This window comes from Pan troglodytes, chromosome 11, assembly GCF_028858775.2.
Source record: "Pan troglodytes isolate AG18354 chromosome 11, NHGRI_mPanTro3-v2.0_pri, whole genome shotgun sequence".
Lineage (NCBI taxonomy): Eukaryota > Metazoa > Chordata > Mammalia > Primates > Hominidae > Pan > Pan troglodytes.
In genome coordinates, this window is record NC_072409.2 from 75,606,427 (window position 1) to 75,632,236 (window position 25,810).

The 25,810-nt window shown below is 41.4% G+C and overlaps 1 long non-coding RNA gene and 1 pseudogene across 1 annotated transcript in view; one reads left to right on the plus strand and one right to left on the minus strand.

The window, feature by feature from the left end:
• The window catches only part of LOC104007909 (uncharacterized), a 378,770-nt gene that overhangs the window by 85,939 nt on the left and 267,021 nt on the right, over positions 1–25,810 (minus strand). The window lies entirely within an intron of this gene.
• On the plus strand, positions 16,610–17,065 carry LOC101059791 (ubiquitin-conjugating enzyme E2 variant 1 pseudogene; annotated as a pseudogene).

A 25,810-nucleotide genomic window follows, 5' to 3' on the forward strand; every position in this document is an offset into this window, starting at 1 on the left:
CAGGCTGCAGCCATCTTGATGACGAGAATTGGCATCATCTGGGAGGAACTCTCACTTCGTAACACTTCCCTTGAAAGCCATACTGTGTAAAACTAACTGCAGAGATGCAAACTTTCTTGTTGGAAGCATTGGCCTATGAAGGTAATAGAGAGCCATAGGGAGAAAAACAAATTGGTGGAGGAAAAAGTGACCTATACTGCCATCTGTCTGTCTGGAAGAGCATAGGTGACTCAATTCATTTCACATTTACCTCTCTTCAGCATTCAGCTAAGGTAAAGAAAAAATGGAGGGAAATAACTTGGATCAAATGTCTGTCAGCCCCACCCCTCAGCTTCCCAATTATTTCATCCCTCCTCCAGCCCAAACACATCTTTCTCTCACATCCTGATAGAGGCATTTCCATCTGTTTGCAAAACCTCACATTCCTGCCATAGCAAGTTGGAACTCAGAATATTGATACCCATTCTCTCTCCACTACTGTGTTCAAAACTGTCACCATCACAGGGGACATCAGGCCTTGGTGAACTTGTCTTGTAATCCAGCTTCCAAGCACAACATTGTTTCAATGGGAAGGGAACTCATTCTGGGTCCAAACAAAAAGCTGGTTGGTGACCTTAACGAATACAACCACGACATGTTTAAGACTGTCTGCACACGAAAATCAGCAAACATCAAAGATAGCATTGCACAATACGGAGTGTGGCACATCCAGAAAATTCAGGGGGAAAGAAATTGCAAATGTAAGGGATAGAGTCAAAGACTGCATTTTAAGTTTATTTCCACCCAAACTGGTTCTTCCTCTGCCATGGAATAAGGGACAACTCAGCAAAGGGAGAGAAAGAAAGCAAAGCAATGAGGAGTTTCAGCCACCTATTCCTTCAGGGGAAAGCTGGCGTGTGCTTTTCCCAAACTCAGCTATAGGCAGAAAACCAGAAGTGAGGCCACTTCATCAGGAAAAAGAGATGCAGACAGCCCAAGTTACACAAATCCCTGAGCCTTGTCTGCACAAGGGTGTTTCATTTCATGTGGCTGCTCAGTATGTAAAGGATGAAAGTCTCATTTTAAGTAAATAGTGACATGGACTGTGGTGTTGATTAACAATCAACCATGTCTCAAGTCCAGCTCTCTCCAACGAAAAGCACCAAGAAAATACAATCTTCGGAAGAAAGGACTTGACAGAAACCACAGGCATGAAGTTGCATGGCCAGTTCCTGTTTGGGAAAAGCAACAGCACATTTGGTCTCTGAATTCCCTGCATTTGGCCGGCCATGTGGTCTCCAAAGTGGCTGTTTTTCTGAAGTCTCCATTGCGCATGGATGGACACACTCAGGCTTGCCTTCTTTCTGATGCCTTTTTGAGTGATGGCAAGAGCTATGTGAGTTCTCAGGGTGAGCTCTTTGTGTACAGGTTTGGTGTAAATAAGCATTCAGTTGAGCAAAGGTAGTTCTTACCAAGCCCTTGGCCATCACAAGACCACCTGTGCTGGAGCAGGCTGGGGCTGAGGAAAGGTTGGGAGTGAGTCTCCAGCTTCCCAAGAAGGAGTGACATGGTCCCTGCCGAGAAGGAGTCATTTTGTTCATTCCCAGTCTCTCTCCTCCAAATTTTCAACCTAATTCCCACCTACGAGAGCAGTATTTTGGATACATGGAGCTCTCAGAGTGCCTCATTCCTACAGTTTCCAAAGGCCCTTCTCAGTCCTCCTGTTTTCCATAAATGTAAGATGTGTTTCCAGGATCACCAGCTGCCTACTAGCAGGAAAGACCAAGGTGATCAATAAAGCACAGCAAGACCTTCCTTTTAAGCCACCCGAGCATGTTGCATTTCTAGAGCAAAGGAAGGAATGGGACTGAAGGCATAGCTTTGTTTGTAGGCTTTCATGTGCACCAGAATATACATTAAGGGACATGCCACACAATGTGTCTGTTTTTAAAGTGTTCATTCTAGGCTGGACACAGTGGCTCACACCTGTAATCTGAGCACTTTGGGAGGCCGAGGCTGGTGGATCACTCCGAGGCCAGGAGTTTGAGACCAGTTTGGCCAACTTGGTGAAACCCCATCTCTACTAAAAATACAAAAAAAATTAGCCTGGTGGCAGGTGCCTGTAATCCCAGCTACTTGGGAGGCTAAGGCATGAGCCTCTCATTTGAACCTGGGAGGCAGAGGTTGCAGTGAGCTGAGATCATGCCACTGCACTTCAGCATGGGCAACAGAGCAAGACTGTCTCAAAAATAAAATAAAATAAAATGTTCACTCTAAAACGATTTGATTAACACACTGTTGACAACTGAGTTATCTGCTATGAACAATAGAAAAAAATGAGTTAAAGAAAGACCATTGTCTTGAACTACTGCTCTCAGAATGGTGGTCTCAAATTGTACAGAGCTCAACCTGCAAACACTGGAGCTCTCATCCCCTGGGGGGCTCTTAAATGGCCTGGAGGGTTTCCATAAGTGGGCCTACAGTTCAATAAGTGGGCCTAAAGTTCAAAGCCAATTTTCAGAATAAAGAAACATTATCCCCAGGCTCCGGACACCTTGCAAATAGGAAGTGTACCTCTGATGGTGATTCATAAGCATTTCAATCTCATTCTCTAAGTCTTGTGACTGGCCATTCCATAACTCCAAATGCCGTTGGCTTTGAAATTTCCTCCCAGGGTGCCTGCCTGGCATGTAGAAACTTCATTTAGCATAGCGCAGGTGGTCTTGTGCTAGCCAAGGGCTTGGTAAAAACTCCCTTTGCTCACCAGAATGTTTACCTACACCAAACCTGTACACAAAGAGCTCACCCTGAGAATTCACACAGCTCTTGCCATCACTCAAAAAGAGCATCAGAAGAGCAAGAGAAGATGGCAATCACCTGAGGTCATGAGTTCGAGACCAGCCTGACCAACATGGTGAAACCCCATCTCTAATAAAAATACAAAAAAACAGCTGGGCATGGTGGCGCATGCCTGTAATCTCAGCTACATGGGAGGCTGAGGTAGGAGAATCGCTTGAACCCGGGAGGCAGAGGTTGGGGTGAGCCGAGATTGCACCATTGTACTCTAGCCTGGACAACAAGAGTGAAACTCCATCTCAAAAAAAAAAAAAAAAATTTTGAGGTAGGCTATGTTCAGAATCTCAAAAATATTTTCTTAGAAAATAAAAATAGTTGCTCTAAATTATGTCTCTTATGTTTTATGTTTTTTCTTTTTTTATCTGTCTTAAATTTTTTAATGAAGGAAATAATGTTAATAAGCAAAATACATTTATTTGAGAATATTGGAAAAATACCTAAATGAACAAACAGGTGAGAAAAACTGTAAGCTACCTATGCAAAGGAAGCCACAATTTACCTTTTGCATCTTTTTTTCCAGTCTTTTTGTTATACATGTTTTGTGTAATTGAAACCATACTGTTTTATTTTATTTATTTATTTTAGATTCTGCTTTTTACACTTAGTAATGTGTAAAAAGGTCAGTGTGGCTGGAGCAGAGATAACATAAGCATTTCTCTGTGATATTAAAAAATTGTTGCATGTTAGAGAGCACAGATGACTCCCAGACAGAATGAAGGGATAGATTTAAAAGGAATTTAATGACCTTCATATTTGGAACTACAGGGATTGCCGTAGAAACCTTAAGGTGAACCCACGGACAGGTCTAGCTACAATCACAGGGACTGAAGAAAGGGATAGAGTCAAGATACCACTTCTCAGAAAGAGAGGCATTCAGTATGAGTTGAGAGAAACACATTGGAGGTCATAAAGCTGGAACTTTACAACAGCTTCCAGAAAGCAGAAGACTTAAAACTACCCAATACAAGTTCAACCTTGTTATTTTATAAACAAGAAGAAACTGGATCCATAATGATAAAGTGACTCATGGTAAGCCCCATCGAGTGGAAGTTTGTGAAAGACTCAAAATGTTCTGACATTGGATCCAACATTATTTGGTCTGCATCTTCCTGCCTTTTCTTCCACTTGCCTTCTCCCACACTCCATGTTGGTGTACAAGTGGGAATCAACATGTGTTATAACCATCTCACAGGGAGATGAGCTCAGATGGTTAATGGATGTGAAAACTCTTTGACAATGGGAAAACGACAAAAAACTAAAGCTTTATTGCTGCTGCTGCTGATAGTTTCCTACCTACTGAGGATAAAGATGAATGCAGCCACCTTTGCCTCATTTAATGTATTCATTCAATAAACATTACTGAGTGTGCCAGGCACTGGGTGTGGGCATTAGGTATACAACAGGGAACAAACAGATAAAACACTTACGGAGTTTATAGTCTAGGTAAGACACCAAAGATGAACAATAAATTAAGTTACAGCCTATGATAGTTGAAGATAAGTGATAAGGAGGAATAAGTAGGCAGAGATAAGATATGCAATGTTCTGGAAGGATGTTAGATAAGGCCGCTAGGGAAGGAAGCCGTGTGTATATATGGGAAAGAGCATCTAGGGACAGAGAATAGCAGGGGCCAATGCCTTGAAACGGGAGTGTGTCTGTGCTTTTGAGGACCAGGGAAGAGGTCAGTGTGGCTGGAGCAGAGATGACATAAACAAAGGCATGATAGGGGCCCAGATCATGTAGAGTTGTGGAGATGAATTTACTGAGGGAAGATAGTAGATGGTTCTGAACAGAGGAGTGATGTGGTCTGACTTCAACTTTAAAGAGGGTCTCTCTGGCCATATAAAGAATAGACTCAAGGGAAGTGCGAGGGTGGGCAGGAGAAGGTTAATTCAGCAGGCCTGGTTTGCTCAAACCCTGCACACTCAAAAGAAAAAAAAAAAAAAGAAAAGAAAAGAAATGCCTGAGGGTGGTCTTAACTCCCTAAGCTGCTCACCCCCCTCTTCCCCTACCCACCCACCCACACACAGTGAGGGCCAGGAGACAAGCTAGGAAGCAGATGCACTCATCCAGGTGGCAGAGCAGGGTGGTATCTGCCATGATTTTGTCCCATCAGTGTCCTGGGATTTCTGTTGACTCTTTTGAAACTCCTTGGCAAGGGAAAGATACCTTTCATGAATGTCAATTGATGAAATCCAGAATCTCTTTATTAAACGGCTAATTCTGGTCTGATCTGTCAGAGAATCATTTCTGCTTTTTCCCCAGTGAAGAAGTTCTTGAGAAACTTGGTATCTCTAAGATGCTAAGCAAAAAGACCAAGGTTTCTTGTTTCTCTGTTGGTGTGAGCCAGCAGGTCTGCATCAGGCAATGGATGCAAGTGTCATTGGAAGTGCCTGGGAACAAGGAGAAACCCATAGCATTCAGATTTGTCTCTGATCTCCACCTCCACAACATGGCCACTAGTAACCTCATCATTATTTCAAATGGGCGGACAACCCACTGGCCTTGTAACCCTCCAAGGATGGATTTTGACTTGACTTTCCTACAAGTCTCCCAAGTGTAGGAAACTTGGGAGAGCAGGAGAAAAATAGATCAACTTCTACTTGAGTGGGGAAATTATTCCATTTCTATATTCTAGATCATTTTATTTTTATTTTTATTTATTTATTTATTTATTTTTTGAGACAAAGTCTTGTTCTGTCACCCTGACTGGAGTGCAGTGGAGCGATCTCGGCTCACTGCAACATCTGCCTCCCAGGTTCAAGAGATTCTCCTCCCTCAGCCTCCTGAGTAGCTGGGATTACAGGCACCCGCCACCATGCCCGGCTAATATTGTATTTTTAGTAGGGACAGGGTTTCACCATGTTGGTCAGGCTGGTCTCGAACTCCTGACCTCATGATCCGCCCTCCTCGGCCTCCCAAAGTGCTGGGATTATAGGCGTGAGCCACCGTGCCCTGCCCCATTTTCTTTATTATAATTTTCACCTGGAATAGTCACAACAACGGGGGTATATTAATGAATTGTACTGATGGGTGCTTGGGATAAAATGCAATGAGTGTTTGTAGATGAAGTGCAAGCCTATATGAAGTGCCTGTTCCATAGCAAGATTTGGGGAGGAGAGCATAATGTGCTTCACACAGCTGCGAAGCTTTGGAGAACCTAAGGGCTTTTATAAACAGGAGAGTAAACTTTTTCTGTAAGGAGTTCAGTGTGTGTTTGGAAAAAGGAAGGCAGGGGCAGACCCTATCAGGAGCCATTAGCTTCTTAAGTTCTTCAGCTGCTGGGATTACGATCTCTGCCTATCCAAAAAGCAAGAGAAAAGCACAGACTGAGAACTCAGCCAGACATTGGATCAAATCCCAACCCCATCTCTTATCAGGAGAGTTACCCTGGGCAAGTTACTTAGCATCTTGGGGTCTTTCAGCCTTCCATTCTCCTTTCATTAAATGTGGATTATGTTACCCGTCTCCAGGCATTGGTGTATGAGATTTAAATAATAACGTTTGGCACTCAGCCTATAGTAGGCACCTAATGAATGCTCACTTTCCACTTCTAGGTATTCCACGGACTGATCAACCATAACAATATTATCAGTATAATTGGGAGGAGAAAAGAAAACAGGAGACTTTCCTTGGTCAGTGAGAAGGTACAGCTTTCAACTCTTCTTGTGCTTGCAGAGCCTGCTGAAGTATCATAGAATCTCCTGCCTAGGGAAACCACAATTTCATAATCTTTGCTCATGCTTTTTGCCCTATAGTTGATTTTCAATGGTCTGCCACGTGGAGGTTTATGGCCAGCACTCTGATTGGTCAGGGCCATGCTGTATTGGTGGTTTATTATTATTTTAACATGCCCCCTGTTTTGTGCCAACAAAATATGGATAGCTGGAAGGAGTAGAATATTCTTTGCTTTTCTGAACAACTCAATGAGTTTTCGGCTAGCAGAGGTATCTGTAAACTAATGTGAACTAGGAAGTTAAGAGCTTGACTGACATATGAAGAATTTATGTTTTAAAGACAGAAAGTAGAGAGGAAAAGAAGCTATCCAGAGAGGATGAGGCCCCAAAAGATTGTGACAAGATGGGGACAATATGGCCACTGATAAGTTACCTCTGGTGAGTGATGGCTCATGGAATCTCCAGAAAGTGATGTCTAATATCCATGGTGAAATTTGTATCTGTACAGAGCTATGCAATAGCTCCTTTTATTTCAAACTTTCTGCAAAAGTGTTAGTAGCCCTCTGAGGGAAGAAAGGTTTTGGAGTGGTTGCAATGTAGGCTGAAGGAAGCCTACATGATAAAACCTAAAGCCATGTTATCAAGCTAGATGCTATGCAGACTTACCAGGAGACCAAGAAATCTCCTGGAATATTGAAAGGAGTAGCACATAGAAGGTGGGGTGGGGGCTTGAGTACTAAGATAAATGGCCACCCTAGACGTTTGAGACATTTGGATGGAGAACTCTGGAGTCTATTTGAATTGAGTATTTTGTTTTCTTAAGTGCACTTGGTCAAAACAATAAAATCACTCACAAATGCACTTTTCCATGCATCTGCCTGTGTGAATGTATGAGATATACCTGCTCCCAACTCCAGAGAGAACATTGGGATAACCCAACAGCTTCAGAGGCCAGAAGGCAGCCATCCTAGTGCCTCGGGGGCCCTTGAGGGGATCTGAAAGCTGAAGTACGGAGAGCTGCACAAAGGGCAGGTCTTCCCTGCTCTTTTATGAGTAGCTGGATGAGAGGTCTTAAAAGTGATGACCGCGGAGTCCATTAACAGAGGCTTCAGGCTCTTGAAGTACTTCCATGCCTGAGCCAGTGAATTCTAGCTCTGAATTTGCCTTCAACTCCAAATAAAAATTTTTAATTCAGGGGATCATATCCTGCCCCTCAGGTTCCCCCTTCAAATTTCAGAAAAGCATTTTGGATAGAAATGTCAATTAACCAGGGAAGAAGCATTCACAGGAAAAGGGTACGGTGTCATTTGTGATTTTAGAACAAGTAAAAGAGGCATTTCAAAAAAGTTCCAGGGTTGACATCGAGGCAGGATTACGTTTAGCCATTCTCAGACTCCAATTCTGGCAGCTGGAACCCAAATTGTATGTGCTTTGTCTTTGAGGGCTCAATGAAATATGAACTACTTAAGATGTTGCTCAGATGAAGAAATATATGCGTTTATTAAGTATAAATGATCAGAGGATTCTTTACTTCATGAATTCTTGTCTAAAACTTCACTGGCACATACATGAGACATAGGTGTCAAGGATATTTTTGAATTTTTCCTTGGCTCACGCTCATCAATAACATAAATTTCTGTGAAGGAAGTACCATATTTTGCTCAAACGCCATATCCTTCTGTTCCAAGAAAAAATAAAAAAGGATATAAACCAAGAAGCAGCTTCTATTTGGGCCTCTTTGGCAGGGAAATAAAGGGGAAAGAAACTGGGAAATATATTCCCTTGCTCAGAGTAGGGAATGGGAAGGATTCCTTAATAAACATATGTGCTACTAAATCCTGCCTGGAAACAAAGAATGATATAAACAAGCCATGGCTTACGGTTTCAAAATACAGTAAATTATACTTATGGTTGTGCATTTGTCAAGATAAGTAGCTAATGGTAATCCAATAAGCAGATAAGAGTAATAAAATGCACTGAGGTAGGGCAGAAGTCAGACCTAGTGATGGGGACAACCTTTCACATTTGTGGTCCTAAAAGACCTCATCAAATATCTTAGGACAGGAGTGATGGCCAGGCCAGGGGCAAAAGGCTGGGGAGAGAGTGGGGAAGAAAGGTCATTTTTGTTAGTAGCCCTTCAATAGTGACAGAGCATTTACTATTCCCTAGTTTTATAATAGCTGAAGTGATACATTTCATATGAAGAAATATATAGCAATATAGAGAAGAGACATATTTCTGCCTCAAAGAGATTTTAGGAAAGAAAAACTAGGGCAAGAACCAGCATTCTATGGGGGATTACTGTACCTAGGCAGCAGAATAAGCACTAAACACATTTTCAGACTTTAGACTAAAATAGAAACCCTAGCAATTGTCGAATTCCTAAAATTTGCCGGGGACTGATTCTAACAGACTCCTTTAGATCTACATCTGTTGTGTTGTGACTGAGTATGCGGGAATAGATACAGCTCCAACCCGCCTTTCCAAGCTATCCTGTTCTCCAGGTGGCCTCTGAAATCTTTCTTTGCTGGAGTTCTATGGACGTAGCAAGATCGGGGGAAGTGTCACTGTGAAAGCAACTCTCCATAGTCATCTTCTAGTCACTGGAAACAGAAACTAACAGTCTGGTTGTCCTTAATAGAGAAAATCCCATCAAGTTAAGGCTAATCTCTGACTTGTGTGGGCCTGGGAGTAAGGAACAAATGTATTCCTGCCTTCATATCTGGGCCTCTAGCTGACACATGCAACCCCACTGGGCAAAGCATCACTGTTCATATTCGACATGAAGAGCTGGCCTCATAGCAAGGCCAAGGCAGGGCTACAATCCCTGCGTGAGCCCCTGTGCCCATCTATGCAGAGGGCATGGGTAGAGATGCTTTCACAAAGACTGCCCAGAGCAGCCAGTAACATGTTCTCTCTTCCCAATTATCTCTTGCTCAGATAGAATTATTTTAGAAAAATTTAAAAATGTACATACTAGAGGTTGTTATTTTGGCAAATTTAGTTTAGCTGTCAGAGGTCATGCAGGGCAAGTAGAAAGCACTTCTTGTTTGCTCTCAAACCTACCCTGATTCAAATTCTTGCTCAGTCACTGTAATCTTGTTTGAGCTTTAAATTCTTTATCTCTGAAAGAGAAGACATAACACTTACGGTGGATGGTGGTTGTAATCACGTGTGGCAAACACTTGACATACAAAACACATTCATTTAACTGTAGCTACAATTAAGTGCTAATGTCATCAACTGTAAATATTGAAGCAGGTGACAATTATCCTGTGCTGAAAGTTTTCCTGAAACGCTTATTTAGGGTCCAATTTGCCAGACTTTATCATGAGTAATACCTTCTAAATATCTACAACTACAGTTCACAAACTGTTTTCACATTTATTGTCTCATGTAATTCTCAAAACTGCCAGAAAGTTTGATAATATTATTATACTCACTTTATTTTTTTATTTTTATATTTATTTATTTTCTGAGACGGAGTTTCACTCTTATTGCCCAGGCTGGAGTGCAGTGGCGTGATCTTGGCTCACTGCAACCTCCGCCTCCAGGGTTCAAGCGATTCTCCTGCCTCAGCCTCCCAAGTACCTGAGATTACAGGCATGTGCCACCAAGCCCTGCTAATCCTTTTATTTTTAGTAGAGATGGGGTTTCACCATTTTGGCCAGGCTGGTCTTGAACTCCTGACCTCAGGTGACCCACCTGCCTCAGCCTCCCAAAGTGCTGGAATTACAGGCATGAGCCATTGTGCCTGGACTTACTATATTCACTTTAGAGATGAGGACACTGAGACTTGAAGAGGCTAAGTAAGTCACCCATGGCCGCAAAGTTAGCAAATTAGCCAATATCGGTATCAACAATGCTAGGCTGACTGCCTCACAGAGCAGTGTTCAAGTTTATGCACATACATGTTCTTTCATTAAACAAACTCTTGTTGTACCCTTGTGGCCCGGAGCTAAGTGCAGAGAGCACAGCAGTAATACAAAAGGCATCACCTTTGCATTCAAGGGATTTATATTTCTTCAGGGAACACAGACATTGGAAAATGAGCAACTGATTAAAAATTGGGCAGAAAGTCTAAACGGACACCTCATCAAAAAAGATATACAGACGGCAAGTAAGCCATCTTAATTGAAAAGTAAAGTAAGCTGTAAAGTAAGAAAAGTAAAGTAAAATAAAAAGATGCTCCACATCATATAGTATTAGGGAATTTTAAATTAAAATAAGATACCAGATACACCTATTAGAATGGCTAGAATCCAGATCACTGACACCAAATGCTGGCCAGAGTGCGGACCAACAGAAACTCTCATTCAGTGCTGGTGAGAATGTAAAATGATACAGCTACTTTGGAAGACAGTTGGTGGTTTCCTACAAAACTAAACATAATCGTACCACATGATCCAGCAAATACGATCCTTGGTATTTACCCAAAGGTGCTGAAAACCTAGGTCCACACAGAAATCTGCGCATGGATACTTATAGCAGCTTTATACATAACTGCCATAACTTTGATGCAACCAAGAAGCCCTTCAGAAGGTGCCTCAGTCCATTCTCTGTTACTAGAACAGAGTACCTGAGACTGGGTAATTTCTACAGAAAAGAGGTTCACTTAGGCTCATGGTTCTGTAGGCTGAGAAGTCCGAGATTGGGAGCCCGCATCTGGCCAGCCTCTGGTGAAGGCCTCATGCTGCCTCGTAATATGGTGGGGAAGAAGAAGGGGAAGTGGACACTTGTGAAAAGGGCAAATCCAAAGGGGTGGCCTCACTTGATAACAACCCACTCATGGTAACTAATTGAGCACCTCAAGAGCCAGAACTCACTCACTCCCATGACAATAAATGCCACCCCAAGAGAGTAGCATTCATTCCTGTTAACGATCTAATCCCCTTTTAAAGATCTCCCAACACGACTCCATTGGGGACCAAATTTCCAAACATGCGTTCTGGGGGCACACTCAACCCACAGCAATAGGTGAAAAGATAAATAAACTATGGTACGTACACACAATTGAATATTATTTAGCACAAAAAAAATTAAGTGAGCTATTAAGCCATGGGAAGACATGGAGGAATCTCAAATGCATATTACTAACTAAAAGAAGCCAATATGAAAATGCCACATACTGTGTGATTCCAACTCTATGACACTCTTGAGAAAGCGAAACTACGAAGACAGTGAAAAGATCAGTGGTTTTCAGAGGTTGGTGGAAGGGAGGGATGAAAGGCAGAGCACAGATGACTTTCAGGGCAGTGAAACTACTCTGTGTGATACTACGATGATGGACACAGATCATTATACATACGTCAAAACCCATAGAAAGTACAGCAGGAGTGAACCCTACTGTGTATGCTATGGACTTTCAGTGATGGTGTCTCGGTGTCAGTTAATCAATTGTAAGAAATATACCCTTGTGGTGGGTGATGTCAATAGTGGGAGAGATTGTGCCTGCCTAGGGGCAGAGCATATATGAGAATTCTCTGTGCCTTCTGCTCAATTTTGGTGTGAACCTAAAACTGCTCTAAAAAATAAAGCTATTTAAAAAGGAACAAAATAAAACTACTCTGATTGTAGAAAATGCAATGAAAGATTATGCAGGGAACTCAGCAGTCTAGTGTAGTCTTGGAGAATCAGAAAAGCGGTTTGAAGTAAGTGATCTTTGAGCTGAAATCTGCACCATGAATAGTTGAAATATCAACTGTACTAAGTGCCATACTTGGTGAACTGAAGTAAACATATGGGCAACAGGACCGTAATAATGAACAATAAATTAAATCCACTTAAAACAGTTATCCTACATGGTGAATACTACTTGTTGTAATGATCAGTCTACTTGTGTGAAGTGTGCCTCAGATCTGGAAAAACTAAACTGGGGAAGGGGCCAAATATTGTCATGGTAACAGAAAGAACCCATGCTAAAGGGTTTTCAATAAGCAAGAACAGCCAGTATTCCGTAAGTAGCCTTCCATGGGAGCTGACATCTGTTATTCATTTGTTGATTTTAGGTTGAAGAAAAACAGGATAATTGGAAATACTTCTATGTTCTGGGAAAATACGGAATGGAAGAGCTCTTAGTGTTTCTTAAATGGTGATCCATTACTTTTAACATTTAGTACAAACCTGCCCTCTCCAATTAATGAATGAACAAGAGAGCTGGACAACATCTAGATTCAATCATTTCAAAGCTATGGAAGATCAAAGACAGGTTCTTGCTTAAGCCAGGAGAAAAGAGGGCTTCCATCATGAAAAGGACTTCCACCATGAAAAGCATCTTTTGGGTGCTTGGGAAGAAATGAGAAAAAGTATATTAAGAAGGAGGTGGAAAATATTTAGCAGATGGTTGCAACTGTGCTACCTATCTCAGAGGAAAACAGCAAGGAAAAGAACAAATTCAGCTACCTACATAGCATAATAGTTCAAAGCAAAGATATTTATATCAAACAGACTTAGACTTAAGCCCCAGTTCTACCATTGATTAGCTCTAAGATGTTAGGCAAGTTTCTGAATTTCTCTATAATCCAATCTTCTCATCTGTGAAATGGGAACATTACCAGAAGATTGTACACTCAGTTATTATTTGACGTCATCTAGCATATAATAGCCACAAGCTAAATATCAGTTGTATTTTTTTAACGTGGTGAGTAGCTCTCCCAGCACAATAGTTTTGCAATCCTGTTCATCTTTAATTCCTGTTGGACTGAAAACATTTTAGGAAAATGCTAGGGGGAAATCAGAATCCTTTGGTGAGTTGCCAGAGAGCTGACAGTACAAGGGCAAATGCCAGCCTACTGCAGTGGTGGTTTCCAAAGCAAAAACCAGACTTGGGCCCATATCTCTGAGGGGCTCCAGTTTGGCCTCAGGTGTCTAGTGGAGCCCATAGTGCTGAGGTGTGCTGATGCCTCATCCCTCTGCTTATTATCCCTTTAAAGCAGGGTGGGTGACTGGACATGGGAAGCAGCAGAGATCTGACCAGCACACCTGCCTTCCTCACTTGGATTCCTAAGCCCACCTGAGTTGTCATCCAGTCCCCTGTTAGAACCCTTGTAGCCGCAGCTGTGTTCTATAACTACAGCAATGTCTGAGGATACTTCGCTTTATGTGCATAAAGGAGAGAGCACAATTTCAACAATTATTCTCTGCATGCGCTCAACCCAGTTACTTAGTTAATCTGAATTTCCAATTCCTCATGTTTACAAATGGGGCCACGGATACTGTCTCCATCAGGGCCTAAGCAGGTATCAGATGACACACTCAAGCTGGGTGGTGGGGAGATTTCAATAAAGGGATTACTTACCAGGTGTGAGCAAGGTTTGGGGAAGCCAGCAAGGGCTGATACCATCATTGGATCTGCAGGGGAGAATCATTAGCAGTCAGGCTCACCTAAAGGGCTGAGGGAGGGAATGGTTTCCAGGAACCAGAGAGCATCACTCTGCAGATACTCCACAGGAACAGACCAGAGAATCAACTAACTACTTTTCCCTGCTCTCTGATTTTCTACTGATGCTAAACTACTGGCTGTGTCCAAATGGAAGTGCTAGAACAAGGAGCTGGTTGATGCAGTTCATACAGGTCAGCCTCCTGGGGGGACAGAACAAGGTAGTAGTGGGTCTGGGGTGGGGGAGTGGGAGAGTTTATAGAAGATACCCGGCATAGATACCACCAAGGAAGGTATGAGCACGAATTAAGTTAGTTTGTAAAAACCTGCCCATGCCCGACACACAGTAGGAGTTCAGTAAACATGAATTCCCCTAAACCCTCCCCACTCCCCACCTCTCACTGAGAAACCCACAATCTTGCAGCCACAGTCCCTGCCCCACATTCAGTAGAGATCTCCAAATACAAACTTGCACACACGCATAATGCTCGCTTTCTATGTCAGGCTTTCTATTTATGTGTGGTTGATTTTTAGGTTTTGGCTTAAGTGTTTATTCACTCTACATGCCTTAGTGGAGCTTTTAGCAATCAAACTTCAGCCTGTTCTTCCCAAACTTTACCTGGCCCATCGGATACTGGCACTAAATTAGTGGTTAATTTCTAATTAATTTGCCTGCTTTGAGGGATAGATGTATTAGCATCAAGTTTTGACAATTCCCAAAAATAATTAAATATCCCTAGAGAAAAAGGAAGGGAAGATTCAGGACCTGTAGTTCCTAAAAGGGTTTGAACACCACTTACAATAGAGCAAATTTCCAGATAGTTCCAGGAGCTTAATCTTTGGAAGCAGGAGTTGCTTTGTTTACAAACAAGCAGGCGTTTGTTAGCCAGTGCAACAATAAACCTCTGCTCTCTGGTCAGCCATTTTCATTAAATTATTCTTAAAGACCACCAATAAAAGGTGCCAATCATTCTACTTAACTATGTGGCTAACCATCTATTATTAACCAGAGCACATACTTCTGGAATAACAAATGGGGTCGCAAAGATCTGAGCTCGATAAGCCCTATAATGAGATAACTCCCGGGCCTGGTATCATGTGATAAATGGGATGATTGATCAGAACTGCACAGGAGAGACTGACGTCCTCTCTGCACTCTCCCTCCTCTTTCCCTCCCTCCCTGTGGTTTAGCTCTACTAAAAAATGCTAAATAGAGATATATATATTTCATATAAGAAATACGCAAATAAGCCTTTTTTATTAAATGCATGTTTGCTAGAGGTTAAACCCTGGTATCCTGCAAAAATCAAGAGAAGAAAACTTGCTGAGTGTTTCTGCCATGTCATTTTCCAGCCATATTTAACAGAGAGAGATTTCTGGCAGGACTAAGTGCAGCAATTAGATTGGAAATTTAGGTCATCTTTATAATTATGTTCAGATGTGATTGGAAAAATATCTCGGGAGCCATAGATGTTTTGGTTAAAAGCTTATTTCAGAATGCAGGTGAAAAGGCAAAATCTGGTCTCCTATGTAATTAAATCCCTGTACAACCTGGATGAGACATTTTATGGGCTAAAGTAGCAGCAGCAAAAATGCTTGATTTGAACACACCCCAACAGAAGAAACTACCTTATCTTTTTTGCCCTGCTTAATAGCAAACTACATATAGCACAGCTTCCTTGGCATAATCTCTTGGTCATTTGGTGTGGAGACCTCAGTGTGCTTTATCAACATTAGCCTGCTAATCCCAGCAGGAACCTGAGGGGGTTGGCAGGCTGCCCATTAATGTCATTTCAGGTGAATTCATAGATAACTGCAAATTTTAGTCTCTGCTTTAGAGCCAAAGAAAGGAAGTTCTCACCCCTCTCCAAACAGTGGGTATCAATGTATTATCACTAGGGCATCAGTGATGTTCCTGCCTGGTATCTGGGCCTAGAAAAAATGGAAGGCTGAGCGTCCAGGTGTCTCTGACCCCATGAGGAAGAGGAGTGAGCTGGAGTAGGGATGGGCTGATTCTTCCAAGGGGAGTTTTTTTGAGGAGTGCATCTATCTAGAAAACAACTATCTCCCAGTAGACCAGTGGTTCACAGCTTTGCCTGCACATTGAAATCCCTTGAGACACCCTAGCAATCACTGGGTCTCACCTTCAGGAATTTTGATTTAATTGGCCTGGGGTGTTGGCTTCAGGCCAGCGAGTTTCTAAAACACAAGAGGTGATTCTAATACAGAGCCAAGGTTGAAAACCACTACTAAAGTCAGGAGTTTCACTAGGAACCACTACTTTCAGGTGCTTTTTCTGCTTTGGAAAGATCCAGTTTTGCTAGTGAACAGAAAGTTATTTGATCCAATCTTTATGGTGGTATCATTTACTCCTGACTACCTTGTGCCTTGCACACTGGTGTTTTTCAGACTGTGGGTGGTGGCTTACTGGGAAGTGATGAAATAGATTTAGATCATTGCAACTGGCACATTTTGTTTTAAAAATAAATACAATAGAATTGGAAACATCTGAGTCCATTATAGATAATTATTTTGTAATAATTGCTTTGTAATATTACAGAAATTGTTTTGTAAAATATTTCTTTGTGTGTGTGCACACGTTGTGAACTGGTACTGGATCTTGATGTAAACTGTTTATCTTAATGAAGATCATGGTTTAAAAAAGTATAAAACTGACTTTACTAATGCTAATACTTTAGAATGTATCTCTTCCATTTTATATAAGAAATCTGGAGCTCTGGATGCTACTTTGGGCTCAGACAACTTATGAAAACAGAACACACAGTCTTAAAATAGAATGTAGACCTAAAACACCTAAAAACACTTACCTTTGTAAGATTGTAACAAAAATTAATACAAATGGAGTTGATAGCTCTAATGTAGTGGTGGACCCAAAAGCCATATTAGTACTAGCAAAAGGGCAGAATTCACACAGTATCATAGTTGTTCTGCAAGAGCTTTGGCACCTAGTCATGTCCAAAGCAGATATAAAACTCCCTCAGCCACCTGAAGGACAGTGTTGCAGCAATTCATCAAAAAGAAAAACCACAGGCCCTTCTTTCCCTCCATTCGATTTAACTGGTCTTCATTTTCCACAGTAGTAAACGTTCTAGATGCCTCTTGTAGACCTCAAAGTATGGGAAAGGAAGCTTCTAGTCAAAGGTTATTTATCTTAAGATACTATAAATGATGCTAATTTTTAGTCCACTTGAAATATGTAAGTTGTGCTATAACAAATCATTCTGTCACGTGACCACTTTCCATGTAGTTGAACTGATCGAGAAAGTATATTTGAATTGATTCCCATCATAACCAGGGAGGCACATCTAACTCAGTGGTGAAAAGGTGCATCACACATTTGCCTTGCTGCTGGTTATGTGGCCTGGGATCTCTGCCTTCTCTCGTTTTCCTCCCCCGCCTCCCACCCTCCCTGCAGCAGCCCTCAAGCCTGGGGGCTTTTTAGAATAGATGTGAAGTTTTCAACCTGTGGACCTGCTGCGTGTGGAGGTGCTTTGCCTGCACCCCTTGTTTCTTGAGTCTTTAATGATGCCTTTGTCCAAGCCATAGCCCTGTCTCTACACTCCTCCACTCCCGCGCTGGGCTGAGGCACCGATGATAAACCCTGAGGCTGGCCTTTGGTGAGGAATTTGGGGCTTTCCCCATATCTTCTCTCTGCACCTTTTTCAAGGGGTGCTGCTTTTTCCTCTCTCCTGCTCAAGTTCCCTTTTGCATCGTCACCACCCAACACTTTCCATGACACTTCCTTGCTGTGGCCAGAAGCCCACCAGGCAAGGTTGGCAAGAACCTCTGACTTCTCTTGTTTAGTTTTGGAACCACATTTATTCACTCTTGCTCAGCCTGGGATGCAAATATTGGGCCCTGCCACCCTCTGCCGGCATCATCAGCCATTTTTTTTTTTTAGTATAACAGGCACTATTTTTGAATAAACAAATCACTTTGCAAATGCTGTTTTCTATTTTTATTATTATTATTATTATACTTTAAGTTCTGGGGTACATGTAGAGGTTTGTTACATAGGTATACACACACCATGGTGGTTTGCTGCTCCCATCAATCTGTCATCTACATTAGGTATTTCTCCTAATGCTATCCCTCCCCTAGCTCCCTATACCCGGACAGGCCCTGGTGTGTGATGTTCCCCTCCCTGTGTCCATGTGTTCTCATTGTTCAACTCCCACTTACGAGTGAGAACATGTGGTGTTTGGTTTTCTGTTCTTGTGTTAGTTTGCTGAGAATGATGGTTCCAGTGTCATCCATGTTCCTGCAAAGGATAGGAACTCATCATTTTTTATGGCTGCATAGTATTCCATGGTATATATGTAATATATGTACCACATTTTCTCTATCCAATCTATCATTGATAGGCATTTGGGTTGGTTCCAAGTCTTTGCTATTGTGAACAGTACTGCAGTCAACATACGTGTGCATGTGTCTTTATAGTAGAATGATTTATAATCCTTTGGGTACACACCCAGTAATGGGATTGCTGGGTCAAATGATATTTCTGGTTCCAGATCCTTGAGAAATTGCCACACTGTCTTCCTCAATGGTTGAACCAATTTACACTCCCACCAACAATGTAAAAGCATTCCTATTTCTCCATATCCTTTCCAGCATCTGTTGTTTCCTGACTTTTTAATGATCACCATTCTAACTGGTGTGAGATGGTATCTCATTGTGGTTTTGATTTGCATTTCTCTAATGACCAGTGATGATGAGCTTTTTTTCATATGTTTGTTGGCCATATAAATATCTTCTTTTGAGAAGTGTCTCTTTATATCTTTCTCCCACTTTTTGATGGGGTTGTTTTTTTTTCTTGTAAATTTGTTTAAGTTCCTTGTAGATTCTGGATATTAGCTCTTTGTCAGATGAAGAGATTGCAAAAATTTTCTCCCATTCTGCAGTTTGTCTGCTCAGTCTGATGTTAGCTTCTTTTGCTGTGCAGAAGCTCTTTAGTTTAATTCGATCCCATTTGTCAATTTTGGCTTTTGTTGCAATTGCTTTTGGTGTTTTAGTCATGAAATCTTTGCCCATGCCTATGTCCTGAATTGTATTGCCTAGGTTTCCTTCCAGGGTTTTTATGGTTTTAGGTCTTACATTTCAGTCTTTAATCCATCTTGAGTTAATTTTTGTATAAGGTGTAAGGAAGGGGTCCAGTTTCAGTTTTCCACATACGGCTAGCCAGTTTCCCAACACCATTTGTTAACTAGCGAATCCTTTCCTCATTGCTTTTTTTTGTCAGGTTTGTCAAAGATCACATGGTTGTAGATGTGTGGTATTATTTCTGAGGCCTCTGTTCTGTTCCATTGGTCTATATATCTGTTTTGGTACCAGTACCATGCTGTTTTGGTTACTGTAGCCTTATAGTATAGTTTGAAGTCAGGTAGCATACCTCCAGCTTTGTTCTTTTTGCTTAGGATTGTCTTGGCTATACGGGCTCTTTTTGTTTGCCAGTTTCTCTGTGTGGCCTTTTCCAGGTTTAGCCACCAGAGACTCAGAGCCAGCAAATCTGAGTAACCTGGTGACTCTGCTTTCCTTTAATCACAACATGAGCTAAAATACACATTGGTTCCATATTTAAATCAATGTGTTTAAATTGTAGATGTGTGGCATTATTTCTGAGGCCTGTGTTCTATTTCATTGGTATATATATATCTGTTTTGGTACCAGTACCATGCTGTTTTGGTTACTGTAGCCTTGTAGTATAGTTTGAAGTCAGGTAGCATGATACCTCCAGCTTTGTTCTTTTTGCTTAGGATTGTCTTGGCTATACCGGCTCTTTTTGTTTGCAAGTGCCTTTCTGTGGCCTTTTCCAGGTTTAGCCACCAGAGACTCTGAGAGCCAGCAAGTCTGAGTAACCCAGTGACTCTGCTTTCCTTTCATCACAACACAAGCTAAAATACACATTGGTTCCATATTTAAACCATATTTAAACCAATGTGTTTTTTAGCTCATGTTGTGATGAAGGGAAAACATAGTCACCGGGTTACTCAGACTTGCCAGCTTCAGAGTCTCTGGTGGCTAAACCTGGAAAAGGCCACACAAAGACACTTGTAAACATGCACCACCTTTCTGAATTGCTTTCATTCCCTATCATTGTTTTTGCTTTTAGAAATTGAAGAAGTTTTAAACAGGACTCTCAGTTGGTTGTTCTTGCCATCCATTTGGGTCCATTCAGAATCTGACAACTGGCACAAAAAGAACCTTGAATTGAGCACTTTGGTTTTGGTGCTGCTGCTTCTCACAGTTTCAGCAGGGATTAAGAAAGAACTTAGTGTGCCCAGCAGATCCCCAAAATTGGCCAGCTTGACTTCCCAGCAAATTGCTGAATTTTTCCACTTTCTGTTCAGGACCACTAAATGCTGAAATATGAATGTGTATCAAAATGACAGCAATTCATTGTATTCTAAAAAAAAAAAAGTAAAGAAATCTGGGACTGTGAAAGATTTCACAACTTTCTCCACATTCACCCAGATATACCAAGTGATGACTCACAGTCAAATCAGGCCCCTGTGTCTCCAAGGCCCAAGCTCCCTTTGTTACCCATGATGTATTTCTATCATCCAAGACCCAGGCTTACACCAATGTCATTGGCATAGCCTCAAGTCTTTGCTCTCCTTAATGCACCAACTAGAAAGACAGCCAGCTAAGAGAACAAAGTAAAGTTCAAAAAAGAAAAAGAAAGAAAAGAAAAAAGAAAAGAAAAGAAAAGAAAAGAAACCTAAAGGCCTCTTCCCTTTACATATCTACCAAAGCAAAGAAGGCTCACTTGCTCCCCTTCCAGAGTTTCTCAGCCTTCAACCTGCAATGCTTTCTCTGCTGCAACTTAGCCCCTCCTCTGCCTATCAACAAGATGTTGAAGAGAAGTTATATTGTCCTGCTTGTAATGACCATGTATGTTCTTGCAGAGGCTTCTTGGGTCACACCCAAAGTGAACAGATTCATTGCATATCAAAGTGGTAACAGCACACTCCCTCTGCAGAAGCACGAGCCTCCTGCAACACATTCAAACCCAAATGAAGAACCCTGAGTGTACTAAGGAGTGCTTAGATTTAAGTAAATGTTATTGAAGTATCACCTACATGCAGGAAACAGCATAAGCCGAAAGGGTACCATGCAATGAATTTTCACAAACTGAATGTACTCTATTAACATTACCCACATCAAGAGAGAAATACAGTAGCGGCAGCCCCAGAAACCTCTCGCTTACATTCTCTTTCCGTGTCACTACCTCCCACCAAAAGTAAACACCACCCTGACCTCTAACCATACTTCTGCCTACATAAAATTGAATGTTTTTATGTATGTACGTTATATGTATTTAAGTTAAATTATGCTATTTTTACTCTTTTGTGTTGAGCTCCTTACATTCAATATTGTATTTGAGAGGTTCATTCACACTATTGTGTGTACATATAATTTATTCAATTCCATTAATGTTTGGTATTCTATTGTATTAATGTATAGCAACTGATTGACCTATTTTCCTATTATGGCCACTTGGATATTTTCCAATTTGAGGCTACAAACATTCCATTTCTACTATGAATATTCTACTATACATCTTTCAGTGAATGTATGTTCACATTTCTGTCAGTTATTTACTAGGAACAGAACTATTAGGTCAAAGGCATGCATATGGTTTTCAGCTTTAACAGGGCCTGCAAAAGAAGTTTTCAATGTTGTACATTTTACCTTCCTACCAGCAGTATAAAAAGAATTCAGTTGTTCCACATCTTCACCAAAGTTGATATTTATTATCTTCTTCATTTTAGCTATCCTGTGTGTGTGTGTTTGAGAGAGAAGCCTGTTTAGTCTTTATCATAGCTTTAAAATCAATTTTATTGAGGTACAATGTACATATAAGAAATGGAAACCATCTAAAATACATGATTTGATGAGCTTTGAGAGATGTATACACCCATAAAGTCACTGCCACAATCAACCAGATAGTTCCGTATCTCAAAAGTTTTCTCATGTTCCTTCTGTATTTTCTGAGAGAGGCTCTGGAAGAAGAAAGGGCTTCTTTCCCTGGTCCCAGGGTACCTCACTTACCAGTCTCCAGCGAAGCATGTTTCTGAAATTCTTCACTGCTAGACAGTGCAGATTCTTCAGTGCAGCCTACAATGACAGGCTCCTGTAGGGCATAATTTTCCCCAGCTCTCGATGAAGGCAGCATTGGCAAGAGACCCAGATAGCATAGCATTAATTGTATTTAATTTTAATTGATTAAAACTTAAAAGTATTCACATACAGCTAGTGGCTACCTTATTGCACAATGCAGGCTTAGATTTTACTAGAAATTTCTTTCAGAACTGGGGCAGGCTAGAGTCATGTTGATGTTTCCTCCCGTGACACAAATGACTTTCATGGACCCCACGTTTCTCAGGGGCAGGTTCTTGACTTATTCAGGACTTTTCACTCTACTTTTTTAATCCAGAAAACAAACGCTGCACCCAAATAATCTGTGGACCATCCCTCTCCCTGCCAAATCTTATTAGTAATACACTTGTGGCAAGTCCTTGATTCTGTCTGTGCTTTTGGTTTAAGCATCGAGGTTTGGGAATCAGACAGACTAGATGAATTTCCTCGGCGGCTCTCCTCATCTGTGTTACTGTGAGCAGAGCCCTCATCCTGCTCAGATCTAACTTCCTTGTCTGCAAGAACAGGGTCATAATATCTATTTCATGAGTGTCTGACACATCCTAAACCCTCAATAAATGTGTCGTTGCCCACACTTCTTGACCTGTTGAATGGTGCTAAGAAACACCTGCATCCTACAGGGTTTTATTGTCATGCAAACCCTTTGGGAAGAGCAGAGCATTATAAAAAATGTCAAGTGTTGTTCCCTGAGTTAAAACAAGTAGGAAAAGCAAGAGCAACTTCCACCAGTCAAGGCCACTGAAATAAAATACATGTCAGCCTTAGGTAAGCTTTATCTTTCCAAAGCCACTGATAACTACTTTTGCTAAGAGCCATCAGCAGAGTGTCTGCTTTCTTGCCAGGAGGAGAAACAAAGACTTTGATCTGATCCATGATAGAACACATTCCTTTCTGTTTTGACTCTTCATTTGCAGGAGGCCCAGGACAGGGATGCTGTTTGCTCAGATCTCATGGTAAGTTCCCTCCCATGGGGGCAGATGGGGTTTACACTGGGGAGAAGAGGTCTGAGAGCTATGTCTACCTTAAAGCTTTCTCCCTGTACAGCAGGTCCTAATCAGGTGCTGGGGGAGGAGGAGGGAGGAATCCCAAGGCATGGGAGATGGCAGATGGATGCCCTGAGTATCAGCTATTGGCCAGTCATTCGTCAGGAGCTTTATTAATGATACTGCTCACTGCTCAATGGAACACAGGCCAGAAACTGTTACACCATTTAACTTCCACACAAGAAATGACATTATCGTGCCTATTTACAGACAATGGATCTAAGATTTGAAAAGGAAAAAAACTTACCCGAGGTCTCATCGCTAGCTGAGATTTGTACCTATGTCATTATGGCTCCATAATGTATGCCCTTTACCATGAAGTAACATTACCCCTGCAGCCACGTGCTTTTCTACTGAATGCTCATGGACTCATGAGGTAGATGTTCTTGCCTTTCATAGATGGAAAACAGACTTAAGAGTTGAAATAAATTTTCACAAATTTACAGATCTGGAATCCTGGTAGTAGAACTAAAACTCGTACTCAGGTACGTTGATTTTTTTAAAAATTCCATATACAGGACTCTTTCCATCATTTTACATAGTAATAACCAAGATAATAATACTAACATTATCATGTGTCAGGCACAGTTCTATGCATTTTATATGTCGTAATGCATTTTATCCTCACACAAAACCATAGAATATTTTTGCAATATCATCTTCATTTACAGACCATAAAACTGAAGCACAGAATGATTAAGTACTTTCCAAAGTTGCAAAGTAAATAAGTAGAGAAGTTGTGATTTGAACCGGAGCAATGTGTCTCCAGAGCTACTTTTTAATCACTTTGTTAGAGGCAACCCCAATGTCAAGATATCTCTGCCTCTGGTGGGTGGCCTTTAGGACTACCCTAATGCATCTGGGCAGGATGAAAAGCCACAGGGTGAAATGAACACCAGAAGAAAGGCATAGAAAAAAAAGACAATTTCAAGTGACAGAGCTTTGAGAAGAGCAGCAAGTTAGCTAAGAAGGATTGTCATGGTTGTTTATGGTCCTCAAAATCGCTTTGATTCTAACACACAAGAAGACCAGCCTTGCTCTATCCACAGTGGAAATCACCCGAGTCTAGAATTGACATGAGAAGTTGATTTATTTTCATTGTTTGTTACAGCAATTCAGTGCAATTTATTTAGGACCACTGTCTCTCACTCAGAGGGAAACTCATAATGCAAACACATTAATCTTGGGAGACAGTATCTTGGATACCAGCAGTTAGGATAATTAGATTGTTACTCTCAGCATGCAGTGCCTGTTCATAAGCAACAAAGAAGCTTATCAGATTCTAATAATCCTTAATGTGTATTATACAAATTACTGAATACAATGACATTCACATTTGCAAAGAAAATTCCATAACCTAGGCTCTCCTTTGCTATGTGAAAGTCCAATCTGTATTTTCCTTTCATAACTGAAAGCGATTTATCTCAGCAGTAACCCGACTAGAACATTTTCTATTGATTCTCTAAAGGCTCTTCATTAAGGAAAATCTGAAAATAAAAACCAGGGGCACTGTGACCTTGAGATCATCCAGGCTTGGACCCAAAGTCATGACCCATCAAATACAGTGGGTATCTTTCTACTGGTTAATATTAGTTGAACGCTTCAGACACCTAGTAACTTTTAACCGATAGTATCCTTTGTCAAGATTCTGAGTTAAGAGACCTCAAGCTCCTCAGAAAAGAATGGTTCAGATGATAAGGAGGCCATGGTGCAAACCCTGAAGCTTAAACCACCCTCCTAGTTCAATGCGATGAATTCCCTGGGATTGGTGGCTCTCCTGCTACATCCCCTTGTGAATTCCAAGATGTAAGTCTGTCTCTGACATGGACGGTAGACTACATGTTCAGATAGAGATGCTCAGACAAAGTTACTAAGCCAGACAGTCAAGCTGTCATGGGTATAAAAATCATCAGATGCCCACAAACATCTATGGCGACCCAAAGATTCTGGGAGTGATGCCCCATTCATTGGTACTTCTGCCCCTGACCTGGATTCTACATTGTTGAACTCCAGGCTACCACCTTGATTGAACGGTTCTGACCCAAACTTTTTGTGCTGTGAGTTACGTCACTCTCTCCCCTGTGGCCTGAAATCATTGCCTTTACCACCATTAATATCACCCATCTTCGACCTCAGACAGGCATCACAAGGGTATAGAATTCCAGGCTGCTTTTTGATCAATTATTATTTTTACCTAACTCAGTGGCTTTTTGTACAATGTTTCATTGAGTCCTCCATGAACCAGAAAGCTCTGGAAAATCCTGTGGCCCCAAAGACTTGCCTCAGCTGCTGTCTTTGGACAAGTACAGGCAAGGAAGGCAAAGTGGGTAAGACTCCAGGCCCCCACCCAGTCTCCATCAGGGGTCCATTTTCAACTGAATTGTCTCAGGTTGTGTTTGAACAAAAGGCCTTGCTGTTATAATGAAATGCTTGATGACACCAATCTAAGGGAAATGGCAAGGCTTGAGGGAGTTAAAGCTGTTTTACACGCTCATTCTGAGAGCACTACTCTCAGGCTTCAGCTTCTCCTTGTGCGTTTGCATCCAAATGTGAAGTTATTATTAGTCTTTCCTCTCTCTTGTCATTGTTACATGTGTTAATTGGTCTTCTTCTCTGTACTGTCTCAAAACAAGATACATTCATCTCTGCTGTGAGCACAGAACCCATTATTCTCAGTCCCAGATTGGTCAATT